We start from the raw sequence: 13904 nt of genomic DNA on the forward strand, positions 1-13904 counted from the left end.
GCATGTGGAGTAAGAAAAATATAAGTAGTGAGAAAATATAGATAAAAAAAATGAAAAAGTGATATGGTAAAATGGAGGTGCATGAACCTAGAGGAGTGCATCAAGTCGGGTACGGGAATGACTCCTAACTTCACCATTTTGATTTTCCCTTTCATTAGAAGGAAGAACTAGCGTGCTAAGGCTATTTTGTAGCCACACTCGCTCGTTTCCCTTACCGAAAGGGGACTCTCAAGCAAATGTACCCTATAACTAGCATGAGGATGCAAAAACCTAAGATGAAGGGGAAAGGATTGGAGGAGCATGCCAAATGCTAGAAAACTAAGAAAAATGTATGAAATGTAGTGAAACATGCAATTATGTACTAACGAGAGGGGACGGCCTATTGGGTCTAGCATTGGACTAGCCCTTTTCTAAAATTCTCTCACAAGCATTGGACTTGCGAGAGCCCGAGGGGAAAGACCGTGGCCAGCGTTGGACTAGCCACGGTGACGCATTCATCCATTATAAGCCAAATAAGTCATGTAAAGGCTAATAAAGTAAATAAACACATAAATTACATATTGCACATAACACATAAGCATGGTATCTAGATGCAAGACCCTAAGAAAGCAAGTAACACGTAGCACACAAGCATGCAAATCACACTAATGAACCTATTACATTGGCTAACGATCCCTATTTTTCACCGTTTAGCTAAGGTTTTAATCGATTCAGGTGCGACGCATTCTTTTGGAAGCCCTAAATTCATGAGTGGGGTAGATGTGAAGCCAATTAAGTTACCTTATGACTTGGAGGTTAGAATGCCTACTGGGGATCAAAGCTTAATTGCTAACTTGGTGTATAGAAATTGTGAGATATGGGTTGGAGAGCGAAAATGACTGGCCGACCTGATGAGCTTAGCTATTAAGGGGTATGATGTCATCTTAGGAATGGATTGGTTAGCTCGTTACCATGCTCAATTGAATTGTAAGGCGAAAACGGTAGAGCTGTGTATTCCAGGAGAGGCAACCCTAAAATTGGATATAAGGGATAGACTAGTCTCATCTGCCCTTATTTCAGGAATTCGAGCTAGAAAAATGTTAAGCAAGGGAGTTTAAGGGTATTTGGCTTTTCTTATAAATACTTCTAGTGATAAAGTGAGGTTAAAAGATATGCCAGTGGTTAACAAGTATCTAGATATTTTTTCCGAGGAACTAGAATCTTTACCGCCGGAAAGAGAGATAGCATTTAAAATTGATGTGACTCCAGGAGTAACACCTATCTCTAAGACACCTTATAGAATGGCTCCAACTGAATTGAAAGAATTGAAGTTTCAATTGCAGGATTTACTAGAGCGAGACTTTATAAAAGAAAGTGATTCCCCGTGGGAAGCTCCGATGTTGTTTGTTAAAAAGAAATATGGGAGTTTAAGGTTGTGTATAGACTACCGTGACCTGAATGACGTTACCATTAAGAATAAGTACCCTTTGCCCCATATCGATGAGTTGTTTAACCAATTGCAAGGGGCAGTAGTGTTCTCAAAGTTGGATCTCAGGCAGGGTTATTATCAGCTGAGAATTTTGAAAAATGATATACCTAAGACTGCCTTTAACTCGAGGTACAGACACTTTGAGTTTGCAGTAATGCCGTTTGGGTTGACTAATGCACCTGTAGCTTTTATGGATTTAATGCACTGAATCTTTAAACCTTATCTGGATCAATTTGTGGTGGTATTCATCGACGATATACTAATGTATTCTAAAACTCTAGAGGATCATGAGAAACATTTGAGGACTGTTTTGCAAACCTTGAGGGAACATCAGTTGTATGCTAAGTTTAGCAAATGTGAATTTTGGTTGAAGGAAACAACTTTCTTAGGTCATATAATTTTCAAGGAAGGAATTATGGTGGATCCGACCAAAGTGGAAGCAGTTTCTAAATGGAAGCAACTGGAAAACCTTACTGAAATTTGAAGTTTCTTAGGGTTAGCAGGGTATTACCGGAGGTGTGACGCCCCCACTTCTCTCAAAGGCGAACCAAAGGGTATCGGCGGGACGCCTGCCCAACTCTCGCTAGGACTCGGTACAATTCTCATTCAAGCTTAACACAATGATAACTAAAAAGACAAGACAAAGTAAGAAAATGCAGATGCTTCCATATATAAATATTCAATCTTATATCACAACTTCAAAATACATTAATTTCCCAAAATATATGTTGACCTTGGTCCCTAACTTTTGATGTTTACAAAACAATGGATAATACTAATATCTCTTCAAGAAATATTTTCAGTTGTGAAGCAAATCAGATTCAAAGATCAAGTGCAATTGAAAGGGACAAAGGCTGTAGAAAGCTGTCGGACGCTTGGATCGGGCGTCCGATAATCATTGCGTAACTTCAGACGCATTAAGAACTCCACCACCGGACGTCCGAAGGAAATAAGACATTCCCCCTGGATCAGTGACCTCGATCAGACGCAAGCATCGGACGTCCGATAGGATCCTTCAAAGTCGACGAAACCATCGGACGCTGAATATGTCTCCGCCGGACGTCCGATAGAAACAAGATGATTTCTCAAATCTCTTTGTTTGCTGTCAGACGCACAAAGAGCTTGCACCGGACGTCCGATAGAATTGAAGAAAATTTCTCAAACTCACTGCCTGCTGTCGGACGCAAAAAACAGGAGTACCAGATGTCCGATACTCCAATGGCTAGTTGACTGTTCAGCTACTTTCTATCCGTTGGAAGCATTAATGAAGCACTTTGTTGGTCTCCTATAAATAGAGTATGGTCAGAATCTTCAAACAACTTTTGCACACTAAAGATACAAAAGATCTAGAGTAGTTTTAGTGAGAAAACACTCTCCAAAGAAGATTTGTAGTCTTAGTGGTGTGAGGTTCATTGTAAGTTTTTCATTTGTGAGTGAATACTTCATGAGTGTAGCTCTGCGAGGGTTGTCCTGAGGGATAGTAAAACTTCCTGGCTTGACCGAGTGGAGTTCGGGGCAAGGAGGAGGTGAACCTTCCTTTGTACACAAGAGTGATTGTAATTCATCAACTTGAAGAAGCTTGTTTAAATTAATCTACAAGCTCAGGAGGAGCTGGGTAGTTAATTGGTTTGCAATTCATTCCTTTTTATTTACTTATTGTTACGTTTGTGATCTTTACATTGTTTACCTCTTTCACTTGGTTGTCTTCGATCCTTACAATATACCACTACCAAAAGATGTCTAATCGATTACATTTGAAACCCTAACACAAAAGTATGTAACGCCCCGAGGCAGAAGAAAAGGGAAAAATTGCTGATGAATAGTGTTTTGTGACGAATCCGGCCAGAAGCCGTGCAAATTCCTTATATTTTTCTTAAAATTCCCTTTTCTTTGATAAATACCACTTTATAATGGCCCTACTACTCAATCACCCCACAATAAGTGCCAATGAACCTAGAAAATAGGGTTTCACACTTCGGTTTCAAGATTTGAGCAAATTAGGGTTTTCGCGATTTTTCCGCCGGATAAATTTTCGGGACGGAGCAAGGATCAAATTTGGTGATTAAAAGTGACTTTTAAGTGAAAAATAATATGTGAGTAGTAGCAATGATATAAGGTTAGTGAATGGGAAGTAAAAACCCTAGTATGTGAGTTTTTAAGAAAAACGGCGCGAACCGGCGGGTCCCGCGCATTACCGATTGAACGCGCCACTTGACCACCATTTTTCTTACCAAACAAGCTTATTGACTTTTGCATAAAATATCTTCTTAGTTTGCAGCTGGTTTGACCGAATTTATGAGGCTTAAAATGCAAGAAAGAAAGAGAAAAAAAGAAAGGTGGTGGTGGCGACAAGTGTCGCCACCTTAAGGCTTCTTGACCAAGACTTAGTCTTTCTATTTAAACACCAAAATTCAGCAACTTTCCTCTTCATTTTTGCTGCTGCTGGCCGAGAGGAAGGAGAAGAAAAACACTAAGGGAAACATTCCATTTCCTTCTTGATTTGCTTCAACCCAAGTAACAAATCCAATTCTAAACCGATTGAAGTACTAAGTGTGAGTTGGGAAGCTTGAGGAACCAAGAAATATCAAAGGGGGTGAAGGATCACTCTATCAAGCCTTGCTTTTGAGGTACAAACATTTGATCATGATCTTTGTTGCTTTAAATTTTGCTTTAAGATGTTTATTTAGCTTAAGTTTTGGCTTGATTTCATGATTATGCAAGTGGGTGTGATGAATTTGGAAGTTTTCCCCTTTTATATGATGAACTAGGGCTTGGGGAATTTCTGCCCAATTTGATGTATGATATATATATATTGCAATTGAGGTTTTATAAGGGGCTTTGGTAGTGATTAGAACAAGAAAATTGAGAAAGTTCCATTGATTACAAAAAATTCCAGAATCTGGAAAATTTTCCCCAACATTCTGTCCGAATTTGTAACCCTATGTTCGAGGCCGAATTGGCCTTAGGTCAAAGAATAAAAGTTGTATATAATGGTATTTTATAGGTGCCTACAAAATTTCAGCTCAATCGGAACAACGTAGGTCATGAAAAGTCCAAAATACCCTTACTGTTTTAAGTTTTTTCCCAGCAGTCCGTGTGATCCGTTTGTCCAGTTTATCACGTTTTTTGACTAGGATCCGTACTGATTTAGCTTTTTTTCAAAACATGAAAGTTGTATTATTCTGACTTAGCTTTCAAATGCCTCTAAGAACACCAGAATTGGACTTTTGTAGCCTGAGATATGTCCATTACAGTGTAATGCGGTTAAACAGCCGACAAAGTGGATTTTGGTTCTGTAATTTGAGGATTTGACTAAGTTACATTAGAAACTGGACTAAGTAACCTTCATGAACATTGTAGCCCTGAATCTTAGCTTCGAAACGGCATAGGTTGCGCCTCAATCCGATAAGCGTAGCCTCGGATATGTTATTTCCGCATCCATACGTCAAATCTGTCTTTTGCTAAATTGAATTTCTGCACTTGCTATTATTGTGAATCTTGATCTTATGATATTGTGAGCCTATGGAACGGCTCTTGACATGAATTACAGATATATGTGATGTTGGGTTTTGGTTGAGGAAAAATAATGAAGCCTAAATGGCTGGAAAATTAGGTAAACACAAAGGGCATGCTGCCCGAATTTTTACTCGAGAACTAGAAAACTATATTTGCAACTTGAGTGAAGGTTAAGTGATTATCACTTGAACTAGCGAGAACTTTTGCTACTTTGTTATCGATGGTTATACGTTAAAACCTAAACGAACTTGTACTCTTGAGGAAAAGATATAATGGCCAATGTAAACTTGTATTTCCTTGTACTTTCAACTCAAGTATTGTTTCCAAGTATATATGCTACAAAAACCTTATGATTTGAAAAGCGAGCAAGTGTTTCACGAATGCCTTTCAAATGAATTTCAATTGGTTGATTCTTATGAACGGAACGTTTAAGTTTCAAATCTTACTCGTGTTTCAAAGTTCTCAAATCGGATTTTTATCGCAGATCTGGACTCCAAATCTGGAGTATAATTGAACGTGACTACTTCAGGCACTATAGTTTGAGTGAGTGATCCCTCAACTATTTCCAAAGTTACTTTTGAACTAATTCTTGCATTTATTACTCCATTACATATCATTTGGGTTTGGGTGTATGCCATGACATAATTTGGCTCCAATGAGTTCCTGGAAAGTCTTGTGCTTAGAACCAATGTCTCCACTATTGTTTACATTCTTTGGAGTACGATGGCTCCTTACTTCTGTTTCATGGTTACCTGATCTAAACGAGCATTGGATATTTAAGTACAAGAACTTCACTGGCTCACATGAGCAATAAATGAACATTTGATTACTGCATCATGACATCATATCAATGCTTTATTGTGAAAAAATACTTGGCTGTTGATTTTACTGGTCACTCGCTGAGCTTCTAGCTCACCCCCTATTATCTTCTTCTCCCCCCAGGGATCGAAGTAAAGGAAGAACTTGTTTTTGGATCTTTGTGTGGCTGGATGGCGTACATCTTGTATAGTTTAGTTTTAGTTTTGGTTTGTGTACTTTTGGGCTTGTATAAATATTGGAATTGAATCGGATGTAAATCTACATTTTACGCTTAGAACTAGTTTCCGCTTCGCTTATGATATGTAATTTTGGAGAATTGGATGTATTATTTGAGTTGTACCTTGTAATTTACTTGAGAAATGTAGTAAGTGAGTGAGTCCCGGCGAGAGCTGGGCAGGCGGTCCGCTAAACCCTTTGGTTCACCTTAGGGGGAGGTGGGGTCGTTACAAATGGTATCAGAGCTTAGGCTTCAGATCTTTGTAGTGTATCCTAGGCTTAAAGTTTAGGATGCCGGACTGTGGGATTGGTTTGTACGTTCAGTGCTCTTTTGGAGCGTCAGTTGTGACTCTTGAAAATGGTACACGTAAGATATGACTTGATGAGCTTCGTTTAAAACCATATGGTTTGAGTCGTGAAGTTTCTTAGTTTGAATTCTTGTACTTGTGTACCTGATATTTTTCCTGAGGAAATGCTCGTGAATTTTAGACGGAATATGGTTTAACGTACGATGATGTGAATAGAAATTATGATTGAGTTTGAGATAAGTTGTAATGGCACAGGTTAGAGCACAGAAGATTTTGTCTTGTACTCAAGACTTAACTGAATGAGGAAATTGAAATAATGACTTGGACTTGTCCAATAAGTGTTGGCTTGGGTTTTGATACATTATGGTGGTGGTTGGATTGTTGAGAAAATTTTTGATTTTGCAACCTTCATCTAGTCTTCTTGTTTGATTAAGGATGGCACCACCCGATTTGTAAGTGTTGGGATTTGAACTACTTGAACTGCCGGAAACTGACTAGGCTGAGTTCACTTGAGACTTGAACATTGTTTAGGCAAGTGTGCTTTTACGTACACTTAGTGGTTGTGATTTGACTGAATATATGGTATTTCATTTACGCATGAGCAAGTAGTTTGGTTTGTATACGACCTGTAAGTAGACTTGAATTTGAATCAGCTAGTGTACCCTTACATACACTGGATAGACCTGACCTAACTGAAAATAGGGTATCTCTTTTACTCTTGAGCAAGTATCTTGATTTATATATGATCTGTATGTAGATTTGAGTTTGATGACTGCTTGAGAGTGTGAATTACTGGGCATAAGCTAGGCGAGTGAGTTTCTACTCATACCCGTGTTCCTTGAACCTGAAATAATTGACCCTGCTTTTGAACCGATATACTTGAACCCTGCTTTTGACTCTGTTTCTGAACATTTTCATACTTTTTTGGTTGTAGACCGGCTGCTACTCCTCTGTAGCGGTTGAACTGAACCTCTCTGATGAGGTATAGCCTGTTGTGTTACCAAGCACCGCCATTCTCTTGGCGAGGCATACCTATTGTGTTTCCAAGCACCATCAGGGATGAAATTCTTGAACTGAACCTCTTTGATGAGGTATTGCCTGTTGTGTTACCAAGCACCACCATTCTTTTGACGAGGCATACCTGTTGTGTTTCAAAGCACCATCAGGGATGAAACTTTGACTTGAGGCTCTCTGGTGAAGTTTAGCCGTTGTGCTAACTTGTTGTGTTATAAAGCACCACCAGGGCCAATTTCTTGAGCTAAGATCCTCTGGTGAAGTTTAGTCATTGTGCTAACTTGTTGTGTTATAAAGCACCACCAAGGATGAAATTTTGAACTGAGGTTCTTTGGCGAGGTATAGCCGTTGTGCTAACCTGTTGTGTTGTCCAGCACCGCCATGGACAAAATCTTGCATCTGAGGCTCTGGTGAAGTATAGCTAAGTGCTAGCTTGTTGTGTTATAAAGCACCACCAGGGGTAATTTCTGACCTGAGATATCGTTATGTCCTGAATTGTTTTTCCAAATACCAGGGACTTTAAGTCCGATTTCGAGCCCTTTTTGTATATGTATCCAGTTACTCGTCTGACTATCAATTGGATCAAGATTATTTGATAAGTTGGATTGAAGTACTTTTAGTACTTGATTGTAATGAGTGATTCTTAGTATGTGATTGACCTTTGAGATATTTGATCTGATTAGTATTTGATTATGATAAGCGAGATTGAAATGATTCTTAATACGTGATCGACTTTCGAGAACTATTTTGATCTGATTAGTACAAGTTGGAATGTCGAGGATGACATTCTTTTAAGGAGGGGAGTTGTAATGCCCCGAGGCAGAAGAAAAGGGAAAAATTGCTGATGAATAGTGTTTTGTGACGAATCCGGCCAGAAGCCGTGCAAATTCCTTATATTTTTCTTAAAATTCCCTTTTCTTTGATAAATACCACTTTATAATGGCCCTACTACTCAATCACCCCACAATAAGTGCCAATGAACCTAGAAAATAGGGTTTCACACTTCGGTTTCAAGATTTGAGCAAATTAGGGTTTTCGCGATTTTTCCGCCGGATGAATTTTCGGGACAGAGCAAGGATCAAATTTGGTGATTAAAAGTGACTTTTAAGTAAAAAATAATATGTGAGTAGTAGCAATGATATAAGGTTAGTGAATGGGAAGTAAAAACCCTAGTACGTGAGTTTTTAAGAAAAACGGCGCGAACCGGCGTGTCCCGCGCATTACCGATTGAACGCGCCACTTGACCACCATTTTTCTAACCAAACAAGCTTATTGACTTTTGCATAAAATATCTTCTTAGTTTGCAGCTGGTTTGACCGAATTTATGAGGCTTAAAATGCAAGAAAGAAAGAGAAAAAAAGAAAGGTGGTGGTGGCGACAAGTGTCGCCACCTTAAGGCTTCTTGACCAAGACTTAGTCTTTCTATTTAAACACCAAAATTCAGCAACTTTCCTCTTCATTTTTGCTGCTGCTGGCCGAGAGGAAGGAGAAGAAAAACACTAAGGGAAACATTCCATTTCCTTCTTGATTTGCTTCAACCCAAGTAACAAATCCAATTCTAAACCGATTGAAGTACTAAGTGTGAGTTGGGAAGCTTGAGGAACCAAGAAATATCAAAGAGGGTGAAGGATCACTCTATCAAGCCTTGCTTTTGAGGTACAAACATTTGATCATGATCTTTGTTGCTTTAAATTTTGCTTTAAGATGTTTATTTAGCTTAAGTTTTGGCTTGATTTCATGATTATGCAAGTGGGTGTGATGAATTTGGAAGTTTTCCCCTTTTATATGATGAACTAGGGCTTGGGGAATTTCTGCCCAATTTGATGTATGATATATATATATTGCAATTGAGGTTTTATAAGGGGCTTTGGTAGTGATTAGAACAAGAAAATTGAGAAAGTTCCATTGATTACAAAAAATTCCAGAATCTGGAAAATTTTCCCCAACATTCTGTCCGAATTTGTAACCCTATGTTCGAGGCCGAATTGGCCTTAGGTCAAAGAATAAAAGTTGTATATAATGGTATTTTATAGGTGCCTACAAAATTTCAGCTCAATCGGAACAACGTAGGTCATGAAAAGTCCAAAATACCCTTACTGTTTTAAGTTTTTTCCCAGCAGTCCGTGTGATCCGTTTGTCCAGTTTATCACGTTTTTTGACTAGGATCCGTACTGATTTAGCTTTTTTCCAAAACATGAAAGTTGTATTATTCTGACTTAGCTTTCAAATGCCTCTAAGAACACCAGAATTGGACTTTTGTAGCCTGAGATATGTCCATTACAGTGTAATGCAGTTAAACAGCCGACAAAGTGGATTTTGGTTCTGTAATTTGAGGATTTGACTAAGTTACATTAGAAACTGGACTAAGTGACCTTCATGAACATTGTAGCCCTGAGTCTTAGCTTCAAAACGGCATAGGTTGCGCCTCAATCCGATAAGCGTAGCCTCGGATATGTTATTTCCGCATCCATACGTCAAATCTGTCTTTTGCTAAATTGAATTTCTGCACTTGCTATTATTGTGAATCTTGATCTTATGATATTGTGAGCCTATGGAACGGCTCTTGACATGAATTGCAGATATATGTGATGTTGGGTTTTGGTTGAGGAAAAATAATGAAGCCTAAATGGCTGGAAAATTAGGTAAACACAACGGGCATGCTGCCCGAATTTTTACTCGAGAACTAGAAAATTATATTTGCAACTTCAGTGAAGGTTAAGTGATTACCACTTGAACTAGCGAGAACTTTTGCTACTTTGTTATCGATGGTTATACGTTAAAACCTAAACGAACTTGTACTCTTGAGGAAAAGATATAATGGCCAATGTAAACTTGTATTTCCTTGTACTTTCAACTCAAGTATAGTTTCCAAGTATATATGCTACAAAAACCTTATGATTTGAAAAGCGAGCAAGTGTTTCACGAATGCCTTTCAAATGAATTTCAATTGGTTGATTCTTATGAACGGAACGTTTAAGTTTCAAATCTTACTCGTGTTTCAAAGTTCTCAAATCGGATTTTTATCGCAGATCTGGACTCCAAATCTGGAGTATAATTGAACGTGACTACTTCAGGCACTATAGTTTGAGTGAGTGATCCCTCAACTATTTCCAAAGTTACTTTTGAACTAATTCTTGCATTTATTACTCCATTGCATATCATTTGGGTTTGGGTGTATGCCATGACATAATTTGGCTCCAATGAGTTCCTGGAAAGTCTTGTGCTTAGAACCAATGTCTCCACTATTGTTTACACAATCTTTGGAGTACGATGGCTCCTTACTTCTATTTCATGGTTACCTGATCTAAACGAGCATTGGATATTTAAGTACAAGAACTTCACTGGCTCACATGAGCAATAAATGAACATTTGATTACTGCATCATGACATCATATCAATGCTTTATTGTGAAAAAATACTTGGCTGTTGATTTTACTGGTCACTCGCTGAGCTTCTAGCTCACCCTCTATTATCTTCTTCTCTCCCCAGGGATCGAAGTAAAGGAAGAACTTGTTTTTGTATCTTTGTGTGGCTGGATGGCGTACATCTTGTATAGTTTAGTTTTAGTTTTGGTTTGTGTACTTTTGGGCTTGTATAAATATTGGAATTGAATCGGATGTAAATCTACATTTTACGCTTAGAACTAGTTTCCGCTTCGCTTATGATATGTAATTTTGGAGAATTGGATGTATTATTTGAGTTGTACCTTGTAATTTACTTGAGAAATGTAGTAAGTGAGTGAGTCCCGGCGAGAGCTGGGCAGGCGGTCCGCTAAACCCTTTGGTTCGCCTTAGGGGGAGGTGGGGTCGTTACAAAGTACATCCCAAGGGTTTCTTCGAGTTTCACTCCAAGTCCGTTTCTGTTAAGGAAAACAAATCTATGGGGTGAGTGATTGCTCGTGTGGCCAAGAACACAGATGTAAACACGTTGTCCAAGTAGCAATCCTATCCAACAAGTAAAACAATAATATTCGAGTAATTAACAATTCAAGTGAAATTTAAACAGAAACAATTCAAGGATATGGTAGCTCTCAAGAGCTAATTTCCACTTGCTTCGCCAACCTCAATTATATACCTTCCCACGATGACACTCCATCACCCGGATCGGTATTTTTTATGTCCGTAGAACTCCACTTTACTTCACAGGTCCTTCCACCTTACAATCCTTCACCGGGCCCGAACTGCGTTAAAGGCGCTACTGCACGAGTAAGCCAAACAAGATCTCTCCAATAGATCAAACTAATCACTCCATTCCTACGGCTCACCAAGGTTCCCGACCAAGCCCATGCCGGTTCGAGTCCAAGGTTGGCCTATGAGTTTGGGCGTCCCCTATTTAACATTTATTAGTCGAGGAGATTCACTCCAGCGACGTATGCAGCCATAGCATACCATTTCATTTTATCCAATCCATTCAATACATTTCAATCCATTCATTTCATTTCAATCAATTCAATCATTATTTATTCATTTCATTTCAATCATTATTCATTCAAAGAACAAGTGAGGTAAATTACACACTCGACTCAACATTTTCAAAATCTCCAATTACTAATAACAATTAAGCACGTAACAAGTTCACATACACTTGACACTCACCTAGTCAAAAGGAAAGTGTGTGGTACGATTCAAGTACTTAAGCATCCGTTGTGAGGTCCTCTTGAATGGCTGAGCAAACAATAGTTATCTATTACACCCTATCACTTGGAACCCCCAATTGTCAAAGAAGATTGCACACTTGTACAATCTTAGAGAATATCATGAAAATGAACCGTAATTGCTCAAAATTCAAGGTTCGAAAGTGGTGTTTAATGACACAAGGAAAAATCGATTTCCTTCATGAAGACAAGTCCAAAATGGTCAATTAGTATTGGAGGATAGGGAAGAGTCTCCAAAAACTCAATTCCCATCAAGTTAAAAAATTTCAAATTTGAGGTGCATTTTTTGAAAAATCATATCTCACTCGTCGTAGGCCCAAAATCAGAAAACTTGGTACCGTTGGAAACTAATTCCGAAGTACTAAAAGTTCCTAGAAGACACATTTCCATGATTCTAAGTGGAAGACACTCAAATTTTGGCTTGAAGTTGCTGACTTGTACTTCCAAGACGGATTCGGGGTTGATTTTTGGCAAACTTTGGAAATTCGGAAAAATTCACAGAATATGAAATAGCCTCTCAAATTTTAAAATCAATTAGAGTTACAATAAAAGTTTAAAACACAACAAACAGAACAAGAATTGGGCTTTTGAGCTCCAAGATACAGTAGCTCAAAGTTGGCCAAAAATCGAGACTGTTAGGCAATTTTCCAGATTTGGAAGTTTAACTTTGGTAACTTATTCTTACATCAAAACAGTTTTGGAATGACACTAAAATTAGTACAATTCAACTCCCATATGAGGACTACCCCTCTACCAAATTTCACTTGTAAATTCACAAGGGAAGGTAGTTAACTAAACTACCAAAGTTCAAGGGAATCCGGAGACAAATCTGTCTTCAAGCTTCCGTTTTCCATTTTCAAACATTTGGCCAATGAAATCATCTCAAACATGGTTCATTTATGAAGAAAAGGTCTAAGAAACATCCAAGATACATTTGGTAGGTGATTAACACCAAAAGTTTCAAAATAAGAAGTCCCAATTCGAGCTAAGCCATCGGCTAGCCCAAAATTAGGGTTTTCTATCTCTGGTGTAGGTCTGTAATTTGGTCATAACTCAGTCAATTCAACTTGGAATTGGGCATGGTTGGTGGGGTTAGAAACTACATTCATAGGGTTACAATTTCTCAGAAGAAATCGTTCTGAAATTCTGTCCATAGCTATCTTAAATTCAAGCAACAAGTCCCAGCACCTCATTGACTCTCTAACACAGTAATGAAACAGAATAGGTAACTTTGAAAAGCTAGTACAGTTCACTCAAGTTGAATCAGGGGATGAATTTTATACCGCTAGAAACTGGAAGTGTCTAGTTTCAAATTCCACAAACGGTACTCGATTTTGAAATCGGAGCAAAGAGTTATGTTTGTTCAAAGTTCGCTGTCAGAGTACCTCTGTACACGTTTTCCGGGTTTGAAGGATTTTCGAAAATGCAACTTTTACCCAACCAAATCAAGTGATTTTTGGTGGAAACTTTCCACAAAACCTATACAACATATTTACATCAAAATCAAGGTCATTTAACCACAAAAAAATTGAACCAAGACCTCTGCAACAACAGGGCAGAATCGGCTCTTTCCTCCCTTTGGTTTCCTTTTGTTTTCCTTCTACCTTTTCAACTTATATCCACTAGTTTAACACTTAATCAACATAAATAACATCCAAAATCATCATATCAGTCCAACATATTCATTGTTGGATTTCATAGAGCCCACTCACATGATTTTCAACCAACCAAAGTTACCCACATGAAACTAAAAGCTTCCAAGTGCAATCTAACCCACTAGAATCAAGTTTCAAAGGTTGGATGATTTACTACCTCTTGGTTAATGAAACTCAGAAATTTTGGTCACCTTGAAGCTCCAAGAAAACCGTGAGAATGAAGCCCTCTTCCTAGTCCAAGATAGTCTCCAAGT

The sequence above is a fragment of the Coffea arabica genome, chromosome 6e (assembly GCF_036785885.1).
Source record: "Coffea arabica cultivar ET-39 chromosome 6e, Coffea Arabica ET-39 HiFi, whole genome shotgun sequence".
Lineage (NCBI taxonomy): Eukaryota > Viridiplantae > Streptophyta > Magnoliopsida > Gentianales > Rubiaceae > Coffea > Coffea arabica.